The 26843-nt window shown below is 41.5% G+C and overlaps 1 protein-coding gene and 1 long non-coding RNA gene across 4 annotated transcripts in view; one reads left to right on the forward strand and one right to left on the reverse strand.

Moving 5' to 3' along the window:
• The window catches only part of LOC309626823 (uncharacterized protein), a 426800-nt gene that overhangs the window by 368958 nt on the left and 30999 nt on the right, over positions 1 to 26843 (reverse strand). The window lies entirely within an intron of this gene.
• Positions 7287 to 26432, forward strand: LOC309626050. Its single transcript, XR_014242936.1, has 2 exons — positions 7287 to 25644; positions 25966 to 26432. It is a non-coding gene; the product is annotated as an uncharacterized lncRNA (long non-coding RNA).

Here is a 26843-nt window from a genome sequence, read left to right on the forward strand (position 1 = left end):
CTGCCCTTTGTATTACAGATTCCACATGCAGCTGGTGACGTGGCTCTGCTCTACACTCAACGACAGCCATCAAAAATTCTCTCTGCGGAACTTTCACGGAGGATTCCGCCTGGTGTAAGTACAGCCATTTCGTTTTTATAGTGGCCTAATTAAGGTGTTCCAGTCCCTATTTGTTCTGTAAAACATACCATAAAAAGCTACCATTTAAAAATTTTGCAAGCAAGCCATCGATTCCACTGCCCTAAGACGAGCAAAACGCCATTTACAAATTACTGTCGTGGAGGATTATTGAACAAGCTGTCAGCAACCCATTTCACAAATCATTCGGTAGGGACCAACCTAGGTGCTTGCCTAGCTAGATACTGGAAGGGAGAACTTCACCACCAGTTAGCTCGAATTCTTAATTTTAAAAGGCCTCAATTTTAGCTATCCCCACCCCTATTCAAAAGACACAAGAAGTAGTTCAGAAAATAGCCAGTTTCTCCCGTACCAAGAGCCACAGACAGTGAGGGAGGAATTGTTCGCCCTCGGAAGGATTAGGCCATTAACTGAGCATCCAAAGCTCCAGGTAACGTCCAACCTCAAGCGAGTAATCCCAGCTGCCGCCAATCCTGGTGACATCAAGCGAGGGCTATTCTACTGTCACTGTACAGTGAAATGTTTTACAGTTTAACATTTTGTTCCTTTACGCATCTGGAAGTTACAATCACCGTGTAACACAGTTTTTTAAAAAAATTCATTTCACATTTGGGTTATGCTCATTCTTAATTTGTAGAAAAACAAAACTTTCAACACAGCTGTAATAAAAAATAGATTTGGGGTTTCAAAAACTCTCCCTCCTTTTTTTCTCTTAAACTTCTTTTTCCCAAAAAAGGGTTCTTCGTTTTTTGTTTTTAACTTTTCTGGGAATTCCCTGGCGGTCCAGTGGTTAGGGCTCCGTGCTTTCACTGCACGGGGCAAGGGTTTCATCCCCGGTCAGGGAACTAAGATCCCACATGCCGCGCGGTGCGGCCCAAAGAAAAACTTTTCTTATGTTGTCAAGTAGAAACAGTGTTCCCAAGCAGACAGGCAGCAGGTAAAGCAGGTCAATCTTCCTCCCCTGTGTGAGTGCTACAGCACAGAGATTACTGCTTCACCATCAGAGCAGATTTGAACATCCATACCCATTCGGGACAGAAAAAGAATTCGGATTTAATTTTTACATAACAACACGTCAAGGAGTAATCCAAAGTTAGGCAACTGTGGCCATTCTAATGACCACTCAAAAATAAAGCACCATCCACAACCCAGAATGGGAGACTTTTTCTTTCCTAAAGAAACCCATTATGTGACTATTTTAAATACCCTAACAAATATTCCAGTTAGGCTTGCGAAAACTTTGACTTGCTCAATAAAAGGTTTGGACTGTCATATATAAGTTTCATGCCCATTCTATGGAAACAACCATTCAGAAGGAAAAAAAAAAAATTGAAGGTTACGCTGGCCAAATTCTTTGGTTGCCAGCTTTAAAAGTTGGTTTTTCCTTCTTGTGAAAGGCATGCATACATTTAAGGGACTCTGTCCACCATACGCTACCTCTTCCCATTCCCGCAACAGAAACAACACAAGAAATAAAATGTGTAAGGCACCACATATTAACATCCTCCAAAATCATTTCTTCAACCATCCATTGATCACGCAGTGCTTGTTACTACTGAAGATTTCATATACTTCTTAACTATGGCTTCCAATCCATAACTGTATCTAAATCAAAGATAAGGTATATTGGAATTGAAAGGAAAGTAAGAATTTAGATTCCTTTTTACATCTGTGATGGCCAAAACACTTGAAGGGTGTCCTTTTACATTTTTAATCCCAGTTCCCTAGAAGCAAAATGTGTGAGTATTCATAGCAGAAAACAAAGGGAATCAAAAGAATAATTTCATGCCACAACTATTATCATAAGCAATAAAATGGTTAGTTAGAAGGCAATTCACACTTTAACCACTTTTGGAAACAGATGGTTCTAAATGTGACTAATTTTCCTGAACATTGAACAGCAACATCAGAAATTAAACATGTTACAGAAACCATTAAGGTTTGGTCCCACCCCTGTTCCTATCAGTGTTGTCTATTAGGGAAATCATATCACATTAACGTATTTACATTAATTGAAGGAGGAAGCTTGAAGAAAGAAAAGAATTAGCTATCACTACATACTCCAAAGCAAAGGCTGGCTCTTCCTTTCCCATTTTAAACCAAACACCCGCTTGCTGGTTTCCCTTTTGGCCAAGAAAGTTGGCGGATCAAGTTCAGGTTTTAAAATAAGTTTCCTTAGCTAAACTCTTGATGCTTCCCAGAAGCTATAGTACATTTCCACCTCAGATGAATAAGACTATCCTACTTGTAAATGTCGTGGTCTAGCAAATAATAAAGAAGGCTTGAATCAGGAATCCCAACTCCAATCCCGGTTTTGTCTGAACCTACAGCAAACAGTCGAGGAAGAATGCAGATTTACACACGCCGAGAACTCCTCCTGGTGGTCTGCTCAGCCACCGTTCAAACTACAAGCCTCGACAAGCACTGGCTATATCGACCTTTCTCAACTAAACAGCTTCGGTGAAAATCATTTCCCCAAGCCCTTTGTGCTGTTACATGACTTAGACACTACAAAACTGTGAAGTGTTTATAAAGGCTTCTTCTGAAATCCTTCGCTCCAAAGATGTGATGATCATTAATATCTCCTGTCCTTCCTTTTCAAGGGACGCATTTAAGATGCTTTATGAATAAACAAAGATATGGATGTTGTGTTTGCACCTCAAAACGTCGACCTCAAAATGAGCAGGGGGATACGGTGTCACCTACCACTCCCAACGAAAGCGGAGAGACAGAGAAAGTCCTGAGACGGGTGAATGGGGTGAGGAAGAGGACAGGGAGCCTGGCGAGCTCAAGGCCTTAAGGCCCTTCAGTCTGAGAAGATGGAGAATGAAAGGGAGAAGGACCAAAGGTCATTAGGAACCGAGAAAGCATAAACAAGAGCTTGTCCACAAAATGCTAGAATAGAACTGGGGAAGGGGTGGGGACCTGAAAAGAGGGGCAATTTTGACATTGCAAACAGAGGCATTTTAGGATAAAACCCTGCTTTCCACAGTAAATCGATGCAATTAATTAATTTCCTCAAACCTCCCCCCCTTTCTGTAATGATTAAATGGGCTAATATCTGTGAAGCTCTAGAAGAGTAGATATATATTAAGTGATCACTTATTATCAACATCATCATCATCATCATTAATTCCTTCCACCAAATTATAAGATCCTTAGGGAATGGGATGTATCTCACTCACATTTTCACATTTTAATTCCCCCACGGTGCCTAGCACAGTGTCCTGCACGTGGAATATGTGTCTGCTGGCCAGCTCTCCAGGGATGGAGAAAACTGATGTGGAGCGATGGCCAGTTTCCATGGTGTAAATACCCCCATCAGGGCGAACTTCAAGCAACCAAGATGATGTCACTGAAAGCAGTGTTGGGAACAGATGCAGCACGTCATCAGTTCTTGGGGGCTGTAAAAGCTGCCCCAGCCCATGACCGGATGCACTCAGTAAATAACTACAGAACTGAAAACGGGTCAAACCTTAAATGATTTTATACCATGGCCAGCAAAGAGCCAGGTACACGGCTGTTAGGAGTAGTAGCATACATTCACCATCACCTGCGCTCTCAGTAAAATAATCAGGTTTTTCTCCCAGCCAAGAATTTGACCTCTTCACTGCTCAGATGTCACTATTACCAAGGAATTCTACATGTAACTTTAGCAGGAAACCTTGTCACTACAGGACACATGTGAACTGTATGCACCGCTAAAAAAAAACTGTGGCATGGTATTTACTGTTACCAATAAAATGTATACTATGGGTTAATAAACCAGTTACACTAAGTAACTGGTAAATGAAATGAATAGGAGTCACTCAAGAGAAGAAACCACAAAGCATTAGAACACTTAGTGAATTCTCAGTCAATGTAACCAGTTCTTGTGAAGATGCCTTCCTTCTACACAGGCTCATGGCTCTGTTGGCCTCCACTCGTCCATGTCAACTCTCTCAAGCTTAGTCCAACCCACTCTGGGCCCCTGCCAGGGCAAGCTGCCTCAGCCACCTGGGCCACCAACAGGAGCAGGTCGCCCTGGTGATTCTGTCCCCCCTGGCCTCTCACTGAGCTCTTCCTAACCATTTCTGATGATATTCAGAAGCAGAAGTACACTTTTTTTTTGGCCATGCCATGTGGCCTGTGGCAACTTAGTCCCCCGGCCAGGGATTGAGCCCCTGCCCCCTGCATTGGGAGCGTGGAGTCTTAACTACTGGACTGCCAGGAAGTCCCCAGGAACTACACTTTTAACTGCTTTCCAGCTTAGCAAAATTAGCCTCTGAAATCTTTGACTGAAATCTTTGTTTTCTTTTCCTTTTCTTCCAAAATGAGCCTCCGCTTTGGTTGCTTTCATCTGAGAGGAAGCATTCTTTGCTCTCATCTCCATTCACACTGGTCAGCCTTTCTTGGTGCCTATCTCCCTCAGCCTCCACTCACTCGACCTCTCTCAGCCTGTGAGGTGAGTGTGAGTGTGTGTGTGTGTGTGTGTGTGTGTGTGTGTGTGTGTGTGTGTGTGTGTGTGTGTGTGTGTGTGTGTCTCCTTAATCAGAATGCCCCCTCTGGCACGAGCTGTAACTTCCAATGAAAAGCTTCCCTCCGTCAATGCCTCATTAACTGAACTCTTTCCTCCCTGTAAGAAAAAGTCTGCATACTTTGGGAAGAAACTGTCATACTCTGCCTACACGTCATGTATCTCTCATAGCTCTACCCATGACCTCTGGACACCTCTTTCTGAATGTTTTTTCCTCCTGATCTCAGTTAGAAGTGCCCATACCTCTCTTTTCCTTAAAGAAGACACATAGTTTTTCTAGGTCCAATAAAACAGACAACCAAGACTGCAAAAAATAAACTCACCAACTTAACCAAATACAATAAAATGTTCATGGAACTGGGGTTCAGATCAGAGGTCCAGAAAGACTATGTATCTTATTGCAGTGAGTTTATTGTTCTAACACCAGGTGACATTCATCAGTGGATCAGTCTACAAATTATTAAATCTCATCAAGGAAGCTTCTACACTCTTGCTTTCCTCGGCAGAAATAAATCCACTGTTTAATATATGTGTGGAGACAAATTAATCCTTCTCCCTCTAGATAATTCCTGTTAGAGAGAGCTCTATCATAACATATATCATGCAGATGCTTTAAAAACAGTGTCTTATTTTTAGCAGTCATTAAAAGCATTTTTTAAATTGATGAATTCTGAAGTCTGCGCCCAAGTAAGAGGAATAATGGAACCAACTTATGAAGAGGGCTTGACAAAGGAGAATCAAGGCTTTATGGAAGCATGTAATTTGGGAGCTCCTGTTTAAGATAACACGGCAATAATGAATACAAAATTAGGTACAAAAGAAAACGTTTATTTAAAATGGCTACGTGGGGCTTCCCTGGTGGCGCAGTGGTTGAGAATCGCCTGCCGATGCAGGGGACACGGGTTCGAGCCCTGGTCTGGGAAGATCCCACATGCCGCGGAGCAACTAGGCCCATGAGCCACAACTACTGAGCCTGCGCGTCTGGAGTCTGTGCTCCGCAACAAGAGAGGCCGCGACAGTGAGAGGCCCGCGCATCGCGATGAAGAGTGGCCCCCGCTTGCCGCAACTAGAGAAAGCCCTCGCACAGAAACGAAGACCCAACACAGCCAAAAATAAATAAATTAATTAATTAATTAATTTAAAAAATAAATACATAAAATAAAATAAAATGGCTATGTGCAAGTGAGGAGTCCTGAAAATTAAATTTCATAAGCTTCATGGTAAACCACCTCCCACCTAGGTTTTCCTAAGAGTGAGCCCCTACTAGTGCTTTCTACATGTTAAACCCATTATAGAGGGAAGTCCTCTGAATTGACATCCCAGCCTTCTGAGAAACACATTATTTCTAGCTTCGTTGCAAAACTGAGGAGACCAAGGCCAAGAAAGGTTGAGCAACTTGCCCAAGGTCACACTGCCATAGACGGCAGAGTTAGGACTTGACTCCAGTGCCCTATGGTTGGCCAGAACGCAACGTGGCCTCCTAAAACCAAAAGAATATTTAGAAGTCTTACTTGTACAGTTCTCAATGTTAGTTTATTTTTATTCCACCCTAACTTTCCCAAGATAAAAGGCACAACAGTAAGAGTGTTTAAAGTGAACATAAATCTGGACCTTGAAGTTGCACAGAAGATCCTCCATCATTAGGTCTTATGTTTCCATTCCCAATTGCTCCAGTTCAATCCTCCCAAACACAGTGAGCCCCTTCATCAGTCATGGCCAAATGGGTTTCAAGTGGATGAAAGTTATAGCTGCTGACTGTGGGGTTCTCCAAATCACTAAATTCAGATCATTTCGAAAGTCAAACTGGCACTTAACAGGCAACAGCTGAGAATCTGACTTGATTGTATTTTGGAGTAAAATCCTTTCCAAGCTAAGGTATTATACTGTAATTCCTCACATTACCCAGAAGTGTCATCAAATAGAAAATAAAGATATTTTTCACCTCTGTAAGTAATTCAAAAACATTGGGGATGATCCTTCTAATGTGGAAAGCTCAGGAATAAAGTTGCTCACTTTCAATGGGAGCATTAACTTCCTTAGGACCCAGAGGCTATCAGGTGTAGTGAGATGGGTAAATTAACAAATGGGCCCTAAGAGGCAGAAGGAGCAAAGTACCTTATGTATCCACCACCGAATGTCATTTAAAACTGAAATTAAAGCCACAAAGACCTGGGCAAGCATGAGTTAAGCTAATCAAGAGCATTTAACAAACACACTGTACTTCACACACAACACACACACGCACACAGAGCCTGGCTACAGCAATAGTACTGCCATGTTCCAACTAACAAAAGAGAGCTCTAGCATGGTTTGTCGATGTCATCCCTATTTTCAAAGCAATTTAAGAACAGCTTACTTGTTTAACAATTAAGAACCAGGCTTCCCTGGTGCCACAGTGGGGTCTGGGAAGATCCCACATGCCACGGAGCAACTAGGCCCGTGAGCCACAATTGCTGAGCCTGTGCGTCTGGAGCCTGTGCTCCGCAACAAGAGAGGCCGCGATAATGAGAGGCCCGCGCACCGCGATGAAGAGTGGCCCCCGCTCGCCGCAACTGGAGAAAGCCCTCACGCAGAAACTAAGACCCAACACAGCCATTAATTAATTAATTAATTAATTAATTAATTTAAAAAAAAAGAACCATTTGCTGTCAGTAACTGAGGGGAAAGAAAAGGGAGAAAGTGAGGGAGAAAAGCATTATCTTCCTAAGTTCTGGCTGACACTTACACCTAGAAAAGTCATCCAGATGAACTGAATGCCCTACTGCCTCAGCCATCTCTTTTCTATAACACACTCTGCCAGCTCTGGTCTAAAGATGTGCTCCATGTAACAGTGTGGGGCACCAAGGACAAGTCTGAAGGAACTAAACAGGAAGTAACCCAAAGTCGGGCTCATGTAATAAGCTTGTGAGAACTGAAGGGGCCCCAAAAGCAACTTAATCTCAGAGTCACATCACTCGCCAAGGAGCTGAATTTGATGGAGCGGATGTATTTTGAGCCTCATATGAAGTTGTTATTTTTTCAAGAATCTGAAAGACCTCCTTGGAGATCACTTAAACACTGAGCATCACTTTTTTTTCCCTACCATGTGCCAGGCACTGGGGTAGGAGCGCTATGTAGATGGTCACTCATCTATGACTATCTTGTTTATCCTTTTGACCCCAGGACCTAGCACGGTACCTGGCACATAGTAGGTAGCTCAAAAATAGTATCATCAATATCATCATCACTCTTGTTAATGGTAGAGAAGTTCACAGGTGAGATAGAGGTCAACATTTTTCAGAGGTGTGCTCCTATCAGGCTCATGGAATCCCTAAGTCCAGATTCTAAGAGCTATCAACCACCTAGGGTATGGTTTAGGTGGGAGTAGGACAGAGTGAATGACTTCAACCGGGCTTTCTTTGTCACAATTCTCCACACAAGTGACAAAAGCATGTTACCAGGAGGCTAAAATGAGTTGTTACTGGTTAGAAAAATTGTGTTCCTCATCAGAAATCTACAGTGTGACTTTTTAAGGGAGGCCTGCCTATTTCACACTGATGGCTTCCAAGTCAAATTACAAAAGGAGACTTAATTAAGAACATGATGGTTTTACCATGACATCTCTGAGTGACCCTCCATGCCGTGCTCTGCTTTAGGAAATTTATATTCATCCACTCACATCTCATCACTTCCTCTTGTGGTAGTACTGGCTTCATGCCCCACTTTACAGGTGGAGAAACTAAACAGATTACAGGGAGGCCAGGGAAAATGAGCAAGGGGATTTGGGAGACAAGCCCAAGAAGAAGCCCTTCTGCAAGTAAGGCTGAGAGCTAGGAAAGTCCTGAGAGGGGCACCTGGGGTGAGGAGATAGAGAATTTCGTAAGCTAAAAATCTAAGGGCTCTGGGACTTCCCTGGTGGCGCAGTGGTTAAGAATCCGCCTGCCCATGCAGGGGACACAGGTTCAAGCCCTGGTCCAGGAAGATCCCACATGCTGTGGAGCAACTAAGCCTGTGCACCACAACGACTGAGCCTGAGCTCTAGAGCCTGCGAGCCACAACTACTGAAGGCCACACACCTAGAGCCCGTGCTCCGTAACAACAGAAGCCACCACAATGAGATGCCTGCACACCGCAAGGAAGAGTAGCCCCAGCTCGCCGCAACTAGAGAAAGCCCACGTGCAGCAACGAAGACCCAACATAACCAAAAATAAATAAATAAATTTACTAAAAAAAAAAAATCTAAGGGCCCTTTAGCCTGGGAAGATGGAGAATGAAAGGGGGAATGATCAAAGGCTATAAAATCATGAAGAGTAAGGAGACCACAAACACGGGTTTGTTCACAAAATGAAAGGCTGGAGATGGAAAATGTAAGAAGTGAAGAGAGATAATGGATTGGATGCAATCACCTAAGAGAAAAATCACTAAAGAGAAAAAGATGAAGGGCAAAGTCAAGATTTAGAAGTACCCAGGGAGGATGAATGTCTACTAGACACATTTTTATTGATTCTCTACTAGGTTTCTAGCCTCATGCTAACCTCTTTCATAATGATCTCATTTGATCCTAATAACAGCCCCTCCAGGGAGAGTGTCGAGTTTTTTCGTAGCTGCTCAAATGCTTGGTCAATTGAATTCAGTGCTAGTGATTGCATTCCACCAGAATAGCTAGGTTATTTTCAACTTTTCATGATGTCTCCAAATCCATGCCTCTGGTCACTCATTCTATTGTGTTTACTTATTTCTCTGTTCCTGTTCACTCTAACTGAATTCAGAGTAACTCTGCTATTTTGAACTACTGTGCTCACCCACACTCTTTGTTCTCCTTTCCAACGAACCCCCCATCAGTCTCCTCATCTATTATGGACTGAATGTATGAGTCCTCCCAAAATTCCTAAGTTGTAACTCCACCTTCCCATGTGATGGTATTAGGAGATGGGGCCTCTGGGAGGTAATTAGGATTAGATGAGGTCATGAGGGTGAAGCCCTCAAGAATGGGATTAGTGCCCTTTTAAGCGTTAGAAGAGCTTGCTTCTCTTCTCTGCTCTCTGCCATGTAAGGACCCAATGACAAATCAGCAGTCTGCAACCCGGAAGAGGGCCTCCACCAGAAACCAATCACGCTGGCACCCTGACCCTCCAGCCTCCAGAACTGTGAGGAATACATTTCTGTAGTTTATAAGCTGCCTCATCTATGGTATTTTTTGTTACAGCAGCAGCCCAAACTGACTAAGACATCATTTTGCAGAAACCCAGAATTTCCTCAAAAAAACAAACAAATCAATAAACAAAGAAACCAAGAAAACAAGGAAAGCTATTTATGTGGGTCCAACAGCAAAATGTAATGTAGATGGAGCCAAAAGAGGTCTCTGAGAGCTAGAATAATAAGCTGCAGGTACTTAACAAGACGGTATTCATCTATGATAAATATAAGTGTCTTTGGTTGAAAAAAATTGTAGATGAATAGGTTTATCCTATTAAAAAAGAAAAACTTAAGAGACTTGGTCAACAATAAATCCAGTATGAATCACCAATTTGATATAACTTCCAGAGAAGATAATGTGACTTGGGCCTCGTTAACAGCTACTATGCACAAATCAGAACCCACCCCGCACCCACCCCGACATGAATATTACTTTCACTTCTAGAAGCTATGCCTAGAACAAGCTATAATTTGTTCAAGGCAAGTGACCACAATAGTGAAGAAATTCAAGCCCTGTCATGTGAGGAATAGTCCAAGTTAATGGGAATATTTAGCTTAAAATATTGAAAGGAAGACTAGGGATCAAGGTGAGACAATAGTTGTTTTCAGTTATGCAAAGGGCTCCCACGTGGAGAACTAGTTTGTGTTGGTTCGTGTTATACAACTCCAAGGAGCAGAACAAGAACCAGTAATAGCAATGATAAAAGCAGTTCTCTTTTGGGGACTTCCCTGGTGGCACAGTGGTTAAGAATCCACATGCCAATGCAGGGGACACGGGTTCGAGCAGATCCCACATGCCGCGGAGTAACTAAGCCCGTGCGCCACAACTACTGAGCCTGCACTCTAGAGCCCATGAGCCGCAACTACTGAACCCGCATGCCTACAGCCCGTGCTCCGCAACAAGAGAAGCCACCGCAATGAGAAGCCCGCGCACTGCAACGAAGAGTAACTCGCGCTTGCCGCAACTAGAGAAAGCCCGTGCGCAGCAATGAAGACCCAACGCAGCCAAAAAAAAAAAAGGCAGTTACCTTTTACTGTGTTCTTTCTCTGTGTCAGATACTACACTAGGTACATTATACTTATTAGCTCATTTAATTGTCACAACAATCTTGATATTAATGAGTGGCAGTTACCAAGAAACAGATTTAAAACCAACGCACAGAATAATATTCTAATAATTAGAGTCGCCAGAGGTGAAATAGGCTGCACTGAAAGACATCAGTTGTCCATCCTGTCACTGCATATGATCAATTATGTGCTGGAAAAACTCTAGGTGAGTGGATGCTGCTGAGAGAATTCAAGTAGCAGATGGGAAGCTGAGTTAAGTCCTACAAGTCCCTTTTAGGACTCGCTAAAATAAAAAAGATATAAACAAGGAAGGCCTAATAGATGCTTTTGAATGAATGAAACAGAGGAACAGGAAACAGACTAGAAGGAGAAATCGAAATTTATTTCAAGGAAAATGAGGTGGCATTAATATAAATCAAGACGTCTTCAGTAACAGAACAAAGTCTCATCTCTACGGGATGATGTTTCTGGTCTCCTGCAGTGGCAAAGGCGATGGGGTGAATGAGCCCTTGGGGCCACGTGCACCCTCCCAGTTTTGTGGAGAAACTTCAGGTGATATGCTGCGTCTCTGGATCCTTTCAGGACTTGGCAGCTGCCAGATTCTAGAATCCAGCAGAAAAGAAGCCTCCAAACACCCCTGTGGTTTCTAACCACTTCAAGCTGTTATTCCTCTCATGGTTTTAATGACTAAAATTGTGTGCCTGCCAAAATGACTTCTGTTAATTTGCTAGGAAACAGCCTTGTGTACTCTGGAAGGACTTGGACAGTCCAAAAACCTGCCAACAGCAAAGAAAACTATGGGAAAGTGAATAAATTGGAACTCTTCAAAATAGTAGCAGGAGTATTTTAGATATTTAGGACAAGACATGTGATGGCATTCAATTTTAGAAAACCACCTCCAATGCCCATCTTCGTGCTTTTTCCTGCTTTCATGTGCTCTTTGCCTAAATTAGGAGCAATTGGATCTATTCTCTAAGATGTGCTTCCTACAAGGAAGGGAGAGAGAAGGGAAGGAAGGGAAAATGAGAAAGCGGAGAGCAGTATGGAGGGAAAGGAGGAAGAAAAGAGAAGAGGAAAGAAAGATATATTCACAGACAGATGCAAAAAGTGGGGTTGCACCCCCTTAAAAATAGTAAGGGGCTCACAGAATGATTACACCCGAACGAGAGGAATGGGGGAACCAGCTCTACACAAAGCAGCTCAGGAGACAAGCAGAGGACACAGATGTCAACGGCCATCAAACACTGCTTCCTGCCTCTCACCTCAGAAACAGAGAGAGGAAGGGGAGTTGATATCAAAAGTTAACATGAAAAAGCTGCTGAGACCCAATTTTTCCCCAAATACTGCTTCAGTATACCAGCTACCACCTCTTCACCGGGAAAGGCACTGTCCTGGCCTGTAGTTTTGTCCTAGGGCAGCAGTACTCCCATTTGCTAAATGATGTTTCTAGAAGAAACCCTTGCTCTCGAGCAGCAACAAGAGGTGCATGGAAATTCAACACAAGCAAGGCCTCTCTCAAAGCAATTTTTCCTAATTCCCCTGCACAAAGCAGCCTTTTCCCTCCACTCAAACAACAATTTGTTTTACTTTGATAGGTGCTCCTAAATAATGGTTTCATCAGTAAACATCTGGATTCTTCCTAGCAGATTAGGCCTCCAATGAGGAAAGTGTGTTTATAATTCTAATTTGAAACACAGCACATTAATATGCTGATTCTCATAATGTTTGCCTTAACCTGTTTGGAGAAATTATGACTACAAATATCTTGTACACAACACCTCTAACTACCAGCTTGTACAAACAACATAAGAGCCGGAGTGCCTCATCCAGACGATTGGAACCACTTCAGAGGCGATCATGATTAGGGCTTTGGCTGGAAGCCATATTTTACACATAAACTCAGCATCTGTCTCTGAGATGCTGTCCTAGGCTAACAGACCCACCTCCACTGTTACTAATAAGCACATTCAAGAGAGCCAGATGGTCTGACAGGAAGAGCCTGCCTTTTCCTGAGCTAGGCACACTGGAGGGAGGTCACCCAAGCAGGCTTCAAGTCCTATTTCCTCGGGCTCCAGGTCCCTGCAATGCTGTGTGCAAACAGGCACCACTAAAAAAGAATGTAAATGAGGGTGCTATTCATTATTTACGGCTGGCACCTTGCCATTCCCTCCTCCTCTGGGCAATGGCTGCCTGTAGGAACAGGGAAAGCATCTGATGAGAGCAGGGCAACCCTGGAGGCATCGAGCCATTGCAAAGCAGTTTCTTTTCTTCTGCTGAGGATCCTGCAGGCTCAGCATTTCTGGCCTACAGAACAGCTGAGCTTTTCATTTCCTTCCTAACAAAGCACTGGAGTTCTTCGGCCTCCACGTTTGTACCGGGGGTGTTTATTTACAACCCAACCCGGAAAAGCAGCCTTGCTGCTCTATTCTCTTCCATTAGCCAAGGTCCTTTGCCCCAGGCCTGGGTTCAAGGAAAGAGAGAGAGAAAAAACATCCATCTACAAAGGGGAGACACTTACAAGCAAGTTCTAGACTCAACTGGCCAGAAGGTGCATCAAGAGAATGGCTCCTCAGCAATTAGAGAAGAAAAAGAAATAAAAGGAATCCAAATCAGAAAAGAAGAAGTAAAGCTGTCATTTTTTGCAGATGACATGATACTATACATAAAGAATCCTAAAGATGCTACGAGAAAACTACTAGAGCTAATCAATGAATTTGGTAGAGTAGCAGGATACAAAATTAATGCACAGAAATCTCTTGCATTCCTATACACTAAGGATGAAAATCTGAAAGAGAAATTAAGGAAACACTCCCATTTACCAATGCAACAAAACGAATAAGATACCTAGGAATAAACCTACCAAAGGAGACAAAAGATTTGTATGCAGAAAACTATAATACACTGATGAAAGAAATTAAAGATGATACAAACAGATGGAGAGATATACCATGTTCTTGGATTGGAAGAATCAACATTGTGAAAATGACTATACTACCCAAAGCAATCTACAGATTCAATGCAATTCCTATCAAACTACCAATGGCATTTTTCACAGAACTAGAACAAAAAATTTCACAATTTGTATGGAAACACAAAAGACCCCGAATAGCCAAAGCAACCTTGAGAAAGAAAAACAGAGCTGGAGGAATGAGGCTCCTGGACTTCAGACTATACTACAAAGCTACAGCAATCAAGACAGTATGGTACTGGCACAAAAACAGAAATACATATCAATGGGACAGGATAGAAAGCCCAGAGACAAACCCATGCACATATGGTCACCTTATCTTTGATAAAGGAGGCAAGAACACACAATGGAGAAAAGACAGCCTCTTCAATAAGTGGTGCTGGGAAAACTGGAACGCTACATGTAAAAGAATGAAATTAGAGCACTCCCTAACACCATACACAAAAATAAACTCAAAATGGATTAAAGACCTAAATGTAAGGCCAGACACTATCAAACTCCTAGAGGAAAACATAGGCAGAACACTCTATGACACAAATCACAGCAAGATCCTTTTTGACCCACCTCCTAGAGAAATGGAAATAAAAACAAAAATAAACAAATGGGACCTAATGAAACTTAAAAGCTTTTGCACAGCAAAGGAAACCATAAACAAGACCAAAAGACAACCCTCAGAATGGGAGAAAATATTTGCAAATGAAGCAACTGACAAAGGATTAATCTCCAAAATTTACAAGCACCTCATGCAGCTCAATATCAAAAAAAAACAAACAACCCAATCCAAAAATGGGCAGAAGACCTAAATAGACATTTCTCCAAAGAAGATATACAGATAGCCAACAAACACATGAAACAATGCTCAACATCATTAATCATTAGAGAAATGCAAATCAAAACTACAATGAGGTATCACCTCACACCAGTCAGAATGGCCATCATCAAAAAATCTATAAACAATAAACGCTGGAGAGGGTGTGGAGAAAGGGAAACCCTCTTGCACTGTTGGTGGGAATGTAAATTGATACAGCCACTATGGAGAACAGTATGGAGGTTCCTTAAAAAACTAAAAATAGAACTACCATACGACCCAGCAATCCCACTACTGGGCATATACCCCGAGAAAACCATAATTCAAAAAGAGTCATGTACCACAATGTTCACTGCAGCTCTATTTACAATAGCCAGGACATGGAAGCAACCTAAGTGTCCATCGACAGATGAATGAATAAAGAAGATGTGGCACATATATACAATGGAATATTACTCAGCCATAAAAATCAACGAAATTGAGTTATTTGTAGTGAGGTGGATGGACCTAGAGTCCGTCATACAGAGTGAAGTAAGTTAGAAAGAGAAAAACAAATGCCGTATGCTAACACATATATACAGAATCTTAAAAAAAAAAAATGGTTCTGAAGAACCTAGGGGCAGGACAGGAATAAAGACACAGACGTAGAGAATGGACCTGAGGACATGGGGAGGGGGAAGGGTAAGCTGGGATGAAGTGAGAGAGTGGCATGGACTTACATATACTACCAAATGTAAAATAGACAGCTAGTGGGAAGCAGCCGCATAGCACAGGGAGATCCGCTCGATGCTTCGTGACCACCTACAGGGGTGGGATAGGGAGGGTGGGAGGGAGACACAAGAGGGAGGAGATATGGGGATATATGTATATGTATAGCTGATTCACTTTGTTATAAAGCAGAAACTAACACACCATTGTAAAGCAATTATACTCCAATAAAGATGTTTAAAAAAATAATAATAATAAAATAAAAATAAAAAATAAAATTATAGGAAGATGGAAGCTTCCATTTAAACATGGTAATAGTCTTGGGCTATTTGGAATAGGGAGATACAAGTCTGCCAAACTTGGTAACCCCCGAGAACATCTCTGTTTAAGAGCTTAGCACAGCAGTCAGACTGTTTTTGATGATGTTTCTGCATTATCAAATAAATGTTTAATTATGTTCAGTTAAAAAAAAAAAAAAGAGAATGGTTCCTTCCTTTGGGTGAGTGCCTAAGGACCTTATGCTATAATATTGTATGTAAATATTTCACACGTCTACATCATCTTTTGTGAACTGATTTTAAGCGACATGAGGGCATGGATCATGCTTTATACTTATTCTGAATTCTCCAAAGTACCAAAGCTAACAGTGTCCAGAAGATCATTGTTAGACCCTTAAACACGGTTTTTAACTCCTTAGTAAATGTCTTGATTGAATATAAAATGTTTCACTGGGGGCTTCCCTGGTGGCGCAGTGGTTAAGAATCCGCCTGCCAATGCAGGGGACACAGGCTCAAGCCCTGGTCTGGGAAGATTCCACATGCCACGGAGCAACTAAGCCCGTGAGCCACAACTACTGAGCCTGTGCTCTAGAGCCCGTGAGCCACAATTACTGAGCCTGCGAGCCACAACTACTGAAGCCCACGCACCTAGAGCCCATGCTCCGCAACAAGAGAAGCCACCGCAATGAGACGCCCGCGCACAGCAATGAAGACCCAACACAGCCAAAAATATATAAATTAAGAAATTTTCTAAAAACATGTTTAATTTTTCATTTTGAATTGAATTGAATCTATCTCTGTACAAATTGCAGAAGTGAAAGACTCTTGTTGCTGCGGTTGGCACAGGCCAGCCCTGTGTGTTGACTGTTAAACATCAGATTCCTTTTCCAAACCATCTGAGAGTCTTTTCCCTTCAGTGATATAATCCCAATTAAAAAAAAAAAATTAAACAGAGAGTAATGGACGTGTCTGTATGCTCTCTTCTTTAACGTGGAAAACTTATTGCCTAAGGATATAAAACATGCTAGCTGCTAGCACTAGTCCAGATCCTCTGGATGCAAGTGACAAAATTCCAACTCTATTCTTAACAAGGGGGTACAGATTTGTTGGCTTTTGAGTTCAAACTACAAAAAGGGCACGGATGGAGTTAGACTCAGGGTCAGCTGGATACAGGGACGCAGAGTCTCCCTTCCCTCCTTTCCTCTTCCCTCTGCCCCCCATCTCTGTATCTGCCTGCATACTTGCTTCAATTTCTCTGCACAATTGACCCTACACATTGGAGACAGTATGGCCACAGGCAACCCAGGCTTATATCCCTCTAGCCACATGGACAAGACTGAAAAAAAAGTGTTGTTCTTCTCCATCAGTTCCAGTTAGGAAAGGGAAGGATCCTGGTTGGCCTAATGTGAGTCATAATGCCATGCCTAGGCCAGTCACGTGACCAGAGGGAGAGTAAAATGAGCTCAGCTCTAACTCTCTCACATGCCCACCTCTGTGGCCCAGGAGAGAGGACCAGCAGGCACCCACCAGTACTGGCTGAAGCGGAAATACAGCCACTTCCCAAAGATAAGGAGTGCTGTTACCAGGAGAAGGTAGGAAAAGGGCCTGGGCCAACTCAACATATCTATGTTACTTTAGGGAGAAAAAAAAAGTTATGCAAGACCATGTTGTTATTATTTTATGTCAGATGTTTGTTGCTGCAAATAAGTTTACTTCTACAACCTTGGAAAGTAAAGACAAGAATTTGACTCCTGATAGTATTTTTAATCTTTCCCCAAACAACTTTTGAGAAACTGACAAAGTTTGCCGTCCCACCTAATGACACCTCATTTCTAAGGTTTGGTTGTTGTTGTTTGTTTTTATCTTAATTGAAATTTTATGTGCAAAGAGTTTTAAAAGGCACATAGTTCTACAAGGGGTAGTTATCATGGAAAATAATTGCTCTCCTTCAACCTTCCCTCCACCCCAGTACAGCACCCTTACTGTTTATTTGGGCATTTACCTCCATATTTCTGATAGCAAGTGTAAGCTTTTTCCTTTTGTGTTTTTAGTTTTAAGCATTACCTATCGATTTCCCCTATTGAAAATAGGTATTTCAGGGAATTCCCTGGCAGTCCAGTGGTTAGGACTCTGTGCTTTCCCTGCCGCGGGCGTGGGTTCAACCCCTGGTAAGGGAACTAAGATCCCGCAAGCTGCGTGGCATGGCCAAAAAAAAAGGTATTTCACTTTCTCTCTGCCCCAACTCCCCAACACACACACACACACATACACTCACCCCCACATGGGCGTACTTCCCAATTCTCTATGCCCTCAACCTATTTTTATCATATTTTTAGTCTGCTCATTGTTCACTTTTACATTATGATGATTATGTAAATGCTATTCTACTACTGAACCATGAAGTCTATTAGAATTTTCCTTCTTTCTTGTACAACTTTTTATTTTCCCTAGAGTTAATACTTATCTTAGGTTGTTTGTTTTGCTTAGTTTTCTGGTTTGCTTAATTTATTTTTTTTTTTTTAATTTTTTTTTTTTTGGCCGTGTTGGGTCTTCGTTGCTGCGTAGGCTTTCTCTAGTTGCGGCAAGCAGGGGCTGCTCTTCATTGCAGTGCACAGGCTTCTCATTGTGGTGGCTTCTCTTGTTGCAGAGCACGAGCTCTAGGCATGTGGGCCTCAGCAGTTGTGGTGCGTGGGCTCAGTAGCTGTGGCTCGCAGGCTCTAGAGCACAGGCTCAGTAGTTGTAGCACATGGGCTTAGTTGCTCCGTGGCATGTGGGATCTTCCTGGACCAGGGCTCAAACCCATGTCCCCTGTGTTGGCAGGCGGATTCTTAACCACTGCACCCAGGGAAGTCCTGGTTTGCTTAGTTTTTTAGGAATTCTCACTACTTTATCTTCAGACTCTCCTCTGATTACCCAACTTTCCTTTCAATACATTAAAACACTACCAATTCTATTTTTGTCATTCTCTCTTCCTGGACCTTCTGACCTGCTCCAATCTTCTGGTTGCTCTCTTGCTCTGTTGCACAGATTCATCCAGGAATCTCCTTCCACCATCGTCCTGAAAATTTTCGTCACTTCTCACTTCTGTTAAATTCCTTCTTCTCACAATCTATATCTTCATCATCATTTGTTTACTTCTTTGTTTTGACAAACCACTTCTTCCAGTTGCTTTATGAGAAAAAGCTGCAGGGAAGGTAAAATATTTGTGGCCTCGCATGTCTCAAAAATATATTTATTCAACTGGTACACTTCATTGATATTTTAGCTGGGTACAGAATTCTAGGTTGGAGAGCACATGCAAAGTCTAAAGTGATTTGGATTTCCGATTCTTTGTCTATAATCTTCCCCCTGCTCTTTGGAAGCTTTTAGGACCATTTTGATTCCAGTGTTCAGAAATATTGTCAGGATGTACCTTAGTAGGAATCTATTTTCATCCATTTTGCTGGACACTTGATGGTTCTTTTCACGCTGCAATCTCCAGTTCTGGAATTATTTATCTGATAATTTCCTCATTTTCATTTACTCAATTCTCAAATTCAGGAATTTCTATTATTCAGATGTTAAAGTTCCTCATGTGACCTAATTTTCTTACCTCTTTTTCTACTATTTTACATTTTTCCTTGCCTTCTTACTCTGGTTCCTAGAAGATTTCCACAATCTTATTTTCCAAATCTTATATTCAGCTTCTGATTTGTATCATAATTTTTTCCAAGACCTTTTTAGCTTTTATCCTTCTGATTTTTCATTTACTATAGCATTCTATTCTTGCCTTATTAATGCAAAATCATCTCTTAACTGATTCTTCCTTCTACTTCTTCCTGAAATCTCCTCAGATTTGTTTTTTGGCTTAAGTGCCTTTCATTTTAGAGAGAAGCCATCCCCAGATGCCTGGCGATCCCTTACTGTCTGCTCACATTTAAGATTACAGCACTAAAACACGATTTTTAGATCTTTTCTCGTAGACTAGTCAGATTGTTCAGATACTAAATTCCTAATCTCATGCCTGGAAGTAGATGCTGGCTGCCAGCTTATCAGGAGTCAAATAGGAGAAGAAAACCAAGTTCTCAAATTCAGGTCATCCTCCTGTTTTCAATATGGTATCCCCACCCTCTTAAATGCTTTATGTCCCTTAGTTCAAAGAATAAACTTCAAAACTTTCTGTTGCATTGGGGGAGGGGATATCATCCAGCTGTTCCAGGTTGGGGAGGGAACAGATGATTTAACTCTATGCTGTCCAATACAGCAGCTACTAGCCACAGAAGCTATGTAAATTTATACTAATGTAAATCAAATAAAATTTAAAGTTCAGTTGCTCACTTGCATTAGCCACATTTCAAGTGCTCAATAACTACATGTGACTAGTGGCTGTTGTACTGGACAATGATGGAGAATATGTCCATCATTGCAGAAAGTTCTACTGGACAGCACTGCTCTTATTGCTTCTCAAATAGACTTTTGATCAATCCTCATGTTTCAGCCCTACATTAACTGCCACTTCCAGAGATATCTGGTATCCCCAACTCCTGAGCCCACTGGAAGTTTTGAGGTACAAATCTGGTTGACTCTTTGGCTTTTCCTGTCAAGATGGTAACTCCACAGGAACAGTGACCTTGGTCCAAAGGACCAAGAAGAGGGCCTAGCCTACAGTAGATACTCCATAAATGTTTGTGGAATGTTGAGTAAACGTTTTCCCCACTGTTGACTTAGGCTTCAGAGTTGTCAGATCTGCTAAGTCAATTAACTACTCATCCTCCTGCTTTCTAGTTTCCAAAATGTTATTGTTAACCTCTCCACTCCCACTCTCTCTGTTATTCTGAGCCTATGTCTTACTGCCATTTCGGAGGGGTGTCAGGAGGGAGCAAGGGTAAATGTTTATATTCAATCACCATTTTTAACCCAAAGCGCATTTCTAAGTGAAAAGGAAGGAAAAATAAATTTAGGATACCAACTTTTTAAAGGAAAATATATAGTTTTTCTAAAAAAGAAAAACTGAAACAAATACCAGAGAAGCCACAAAGATATTCACACTATACTCAAAAGAAGAAAAGACTGACAGTAGTCCTATGAATAAAGTCAACTCATGGTTTAGGGAAATAAGTTTTTAATGGTTTTCTTACATTACTATGATGTAATACATGTTTATCATAGAGCATTTAAAGCAGTGTTTCTTTTTAAAAAATGACTGACTTATTTGAGAATCAGATGAAATTTACAGATGAGGGTCTGTAGTGAATATGTGTCATTAAGTTTGGCTGCCAGTATCTGAACCTCCTTACTCTGCTTGGGGAGCTTCACACCTGGTTAGTCAAAGCGCACTCCACCACCGAAGGAGACACGTCACTTTCCCAGCTTCCCACACAGCTATGGTGCACGAATAGTAAAAGCTTTGCTAATAAGGTACTCGTAACCAAGACCCAGAATCGGAAGCTAATGACCCAAAGAACGAGGGATGGCCCAGGATCCATCTGGCTGGAGTGTCAGTAGCAATGTGCTTTCAACTGATCCGTTCTGCAGCCTGAGTGGAAGGACAGTGTCTGGCTGCATAACCAGCTCCAAATCTATCCTCAGTTCCTATCCAATATCCTCTTAATAGACCCTTTTGGTTTAAAAGAAGCAGAGGGAGTTTCTGTCACTAGCAAATAAGAACCCAGACTGTAAAGAATTCAGACCCCCCCCCCATGTTAGGAACCTCTAGTTTAGACAGAGAATAGTATAAGAAATGGATAACCCAACATATTTTAAGAAGAAGAGTAATTTTCTAAAACTCACATAATGATTTTCCAGGAAATGTAGGCAAGAATCCTAAGGGATTCTTTTAGTGGAACTTTTCCTCGGCCTTAATGCTTAATTGGTATAGTCTCACAAACTAATAATATAAAGTTCCTCTTTGTGCCAGGAAACCCTTGGAAAAGTTGGCATTGTAGGTCAGGGGTATTCTTAGTCATTTGCTTCACTTAGAAAAAATATATAGGCTTGATAAAACATCACCAATGGCACCAAAAGGCCTGGAGAACCTTATCCCAAGTGATAATTTATACAAGTTGTAACAAGAGACAAATACAGAAAAATGGAATGTTCACCTCTTGTTCTCTGTCTAGACAAATTATGCATGCTTACTACTTAATAGTATGTCTATTAACAAAGCCCAACTCTTAATGTCCCAAAATAGAAAAATAAAGTTGTGAATGGATGTCACCAATGCCAATTAAACAAGAGAAGGAAAGAGTCATGAGCGGTTATCCACAGAGCTTGGTTATGGATGAGCCTTACTTTGGCTCCTCCTCCTATGACATGGGTTTCAACTGCTCAACCTTTAGGCCAAGAGAACCCTTTACACCCGAGGCCTGAAAAAAAACAGTTTGTTAATAATGAACATTATTACTTATCATCTTGAGTAAAAAACTAGAGAACTTTTATTGTCAAAATTTCCTTTTGACTGATCTCTGTTCTTGGGGGTCTGATGTTCCATTTCTGCCCAATATAAAAGAAGCAGTTTGAAAAAAAAAGGGTATTTGCATAGCCTCAAGGTATCTTTTGAAATATTCATTACTGTCTGGTTTTAATACACATTCACACACTCTCTGATATTCCTCACCCTTCTCCTCAGTGTGGGCCGGACTTGCTGACTCGTGTCTAATGACTAGAGTACAGAAAGGGAAAAACCGTAACTCCGCAGTGGAGAAACCTGGTGGACACAACCTGATACAGTGATCAAGGTTAACATGGCCGGTGACAGGTCCTGTTGACAGCACTGTGCACCCTCACATGATGCGATAAGCACACTTCCACTTCTGTGGCCTTCTTCCCAAAAATCCATAATCCAGTCTCATCCTGAGAAAACATCAAACCCAAATTGAGGGAAATTCTACAAAATGCCTAAACAGTACTCTTCAAAAGGGCCAAGGTCATGAAAAACAAGGAAGGACTGACAAAATGTCAGATTGGAGAAGATGTGACAACTGTATGGACGCAGTGTCCCAGATGGGATCCTGGACAGAAAGAGGACATTGGTGGAAAAAGTGGTGACATCAGAATAAAGTCTGGATGCAGCCACTATGGAGAACAGTATGGAGGTTCCTTAAAAAACTAAAAATAGAGCTACCATGTGACCCAGCCATCCCACTGCTGGGCATATACCCGGAGAAAACCATAATTCAAAAAGACACATGCACCCCAGTGTCCACTGCAGCACTATTTACAATAGCCAGGTCACGGAAGCAACCTAAATGCCCATCGACAGAGGAGTGGATAAAGAAGATGTGGTACATATATACAATGGAATATTACTCAGCCATAAAAAGGAACAAAATTGGGTCATTTGTAGAGACGTGGATGGACCTAGAGACTGTCATACAAAGTGAAGTAAGTCAGAAAGAGAAAAACAAATATTGTATATTAATGCATATATATGGAATCTAGAAAAATGGTATAGATGATTTTATTTCCAAAGAAGAAAGAGAGACACAGACATAGAGAACAAACATATGGATACCAAGGGGGGGAAAGCGGGGGGGGGGGGAGGAATTGGGAGATTGGGATTGACATATATATACTATTGATGCTACGTATAAAATAGATAACTAATGAGAACCTACTGTATAGCATAGGGAACTCTACTCAATTCTCTGTGGTGACCTAAATGAGAAGGAAATCCAACAAAGAGGGGATATATGTATATGTACAGCTGACTCATTTTGCTGTACAGTAGAAACTAACACAACATTGTAAAGCAAATATACGCCAATAAAAATTAATTTTAAAAAAAGAATAAAGTCTGTCATTTAGCCAGTAGTACCATATTGCACCAATGTTAACTTCTTAGTTTCGGTAAGCGTGCCATGGTGATACCATGGTTATATAAGATGATAACATCAGCAGAAGCTGAGTAAAGGTGTACAGGTGTGCCCGGCACTGTCTTTGTGGCTCTTCTGTAAATCCAAAATTATTTTTAAATTAAAACTTTTTTTTTTGTTTTTTTTTCACACACACACACACACTGTATTTTATTTTTACAAGAGAAAAATAGACTGACACCAAGCACTGTAAATGGATGACCACAACAGAAGCAACAACGATTGCAATTACCAAACACGGAACACACTCATGCTATGTCATAATATTGACATTCAGTCCAGTAATCCTCCACTGTAACAGCTCCTTTACTTTGCAGTGAAAATTGATTTGTATATTCTTTGCCTCTGAGTCCTTGTGGGATTTTTTTTTTTTTAATTCAAACAGAAAGTCACAAAAATTATAATCAGCCTCATCAGTTCACTCAGTCTCATGTAATTAATTTTTTTTTCATCTTGATCTTTTGTTAGCACTTTTATGAGTTCATCAGTTTTTCATTAGAGTTCTGAAAATGCTTATTCATTCAGTTCAGCAGTACAGTCAGTTACCAGAATCCTGTACTTGTCAGAGTCTTTTCCATAAATTCCTTGAAGATGAAACCCTTTTAATATACATATTTTATATATTTTTTATATATAAAATATATATATAAAAAAATAACCAATTTTTAAAGAAGGCTTGGATAAGAGAAAGGATCCCTAAAATATTGTTTTATAGAGAGGTATTTATTTCAAGGAACACAATTAAATTCATGCTTTATCCAAATTTATGACCTGCATCTTAACAGGGCTAAGCAGTGTTTTGTTACACAGAAAGCCCATCTATGTCTTTCTCTGTGTAGCACTGTAAATTTGTGGTCTTTCACACCCATTCTAGAAGCATTAGTCTCTCCTCTGTCAAGGATCTTCATACTCTAAGCTGCAGAAGAAGCACTGAAGAAAACCCCACATTTTAAGGCAGGTTAGCTCCCAAGATCTAGCCCCTCAGCAATATGGAATAAAATTATTTTAAAAGAGTAGTTGAGACCAATTTTGCTCTGAAGGTTCAGCATGCTACAGCCATAATTTCAAATGGACCTTTAAAGAATCCTCTTTAAAGTTGTGTAAGACATTACAATTATATCACTCCTATATCTATTATTATTAAAATACACCATTCTATACCAAGCCAACAGGCCCACATTGTAGGCTGAGGGTGGGGTGGAAAAGGTGCTTGCTTTGACTTTATTTCTCAGAGCTATTCATAGACAAGGGCTGTGACCAAACACCTACTTTATTGCTCTACTTTCAATCAATGGTATATTGAGCAACTGTATTTGGCCATTCACTGTCTTAGGTACCAGGGATACCAAGATTAAAAAGATACAGTCCTTAGTACACTTACTTTGGCAAATGTTTGGAAATACCTAGTAAAGGTTCAACTGCATGTATATTCCACCCAGATGTCCTGCTGCCAGCTGCATATATCCTATTGCCAAAGCTGCATGTGTGCCAGAAGACAGGGGCAAGAAAGTTCATAGGAGCCTTCTTTCTGGGTTTTGAAATTATGAACAAGTCATCAATAATAGATTCAGTAAATAAAATATAATGTATTCACAAAATGGAACTTATGCAACCGTGACAAAATGAATGAACCATGACAACACTTATCAACAGAATAGATCTCATAAACATAATAATCAAAGAAGTCACAAATGCATACAAACAGAACAATTTCATTTATAAAAAGTTCCAAAAGAGAGCCAATTAAACAATATATTGCCTAGGAATACATGCTTAGGTGGCGTTTTTTTTTTTTTTTAACTACAAAGAAAAGCAAGTTATTAATTAACATCAAATTCAGGATACTAGTTACTTACTGGGGATGGCAGAGGCAGATTGAGACCAGAGAGGGATGCACAGGGGGTTTCTGGAGACTGTCTAAGTCCTATGTGTAAGGCCTGGGTGATAGCCACATGGGTGTCTGATTTTGTGGTAGATGTTTTTTACACTGCAGATATACCTTTACAACATTCCTTGAATGCTACAGTTCATAAAAACATGTTTAAAATATGCTATGATGAAAGTTAAAAAATATTGTAATAATCCTAATGGCATGATGAGCTCCTTGTCTCATAGCACCTGTTAAAAACTAGGTATAGGGCTTCCCTGGTGGCGCAGTGGTTGAGAATCTGCCTGCCAATGCAGGGGACACGGGTTCGAGCCCTGGTCTGGGAAGATCCCACATGCCGCGGAGCAACTAGGCCCGTGAGCCACAATTACTGAGCCTGCGCGTCTGGAGCCTGTGCTCCACAACAAGAGAGGCCGCGATAGTGAGGGGCCCGCGCATCGCGATGAAGAGTGGCCCCCGCTTGCCGCAACTGGAGAGAGCCCTCGCACAGAAACGAAGACCCAACACAGCCATAAATAAATAAATAAATAAATTTAAAAAAAAAAAAAAAAAAAAAAAAAACTAGGTATAATGTAGTGCCACCAGTGTTTTGATGTTTTTATATGAAGTCAAAAGGAGGGAGTAGTCAAGTCTGCCTGAGCAGTCAGGGAGGACTTCAAGGAAGAGGTGACCCTTGAGCTGAGAATAGTTATCCAGACAGAGCATATTAAAAGAGCCTAGGGGGCTTCCCTGGTGGTGCAGTGGTTGAGAATCTGCCTGCCAATGCAGGGGACACGGGTTCGAGCCCTGGTCTGGGAAGATCCCACATGCCACGGAGCAACTGGGCCCGTGAGCCACAACTACTGAGCCTGCGCGTCTGGAGCCTGTGCTCCGCAACAAGAGAGGCCGCGATAGTGAGAGGCCCGCGCACCATGATGAAGAGTGGCCCCCACTTGCCGCAACTAGAGAAAGCCCTCGCACAGAAACGAAGACCTAACACAGCCATAAATAAATAGATAAATAAATAAAATTTTAAAAAAATAAAAATAAAAAAAGAGCCTAGGAAGAGAGCTCAGGAAGAGGCCCAGAAAGTTAAGCGAATATGCCACATTGGGGGGAAATTAAGTAATGTGTTCCAGCTGCTGCTGAGAGGCCAGTGGGTGTAGCTGGAGAGGTAAGCCAGGGAACATTCTTAAAAACATGTTATTCCTTGCTAAAAGAGGAGCTTTGACTCAATTCTGAGAGGCAGTGAAATTTATCCATCATAGCAATTCTCAGCTGACTCTAGGAGCCCGGCACAGGAGTGACAGTCCGGGGCAGGACTAGACAGGGAAGGCAGACAGGAGTCTACTGCCATCCTCAGCAGGATGTCACAGCTTAAACCAGGGCAGGGAATGTGGGAAGGAGGAAGGGAGGGAGTCTAGAGAGACCTGAGGTGCCAGCAACAACATTTAGTGCGCACTG

Source organism: Balaenoptera borealis (genome assembly GCF_965194805.1).
Source record: "Balaenoptera borealis genome assembly, chromosome: 3".
NCBI lineage: Eukaryota > Metazoa > Chordata > Mammalia > Artiodactyla > Balaenopteridae > Balaenoptera > Balaenoptera borealis.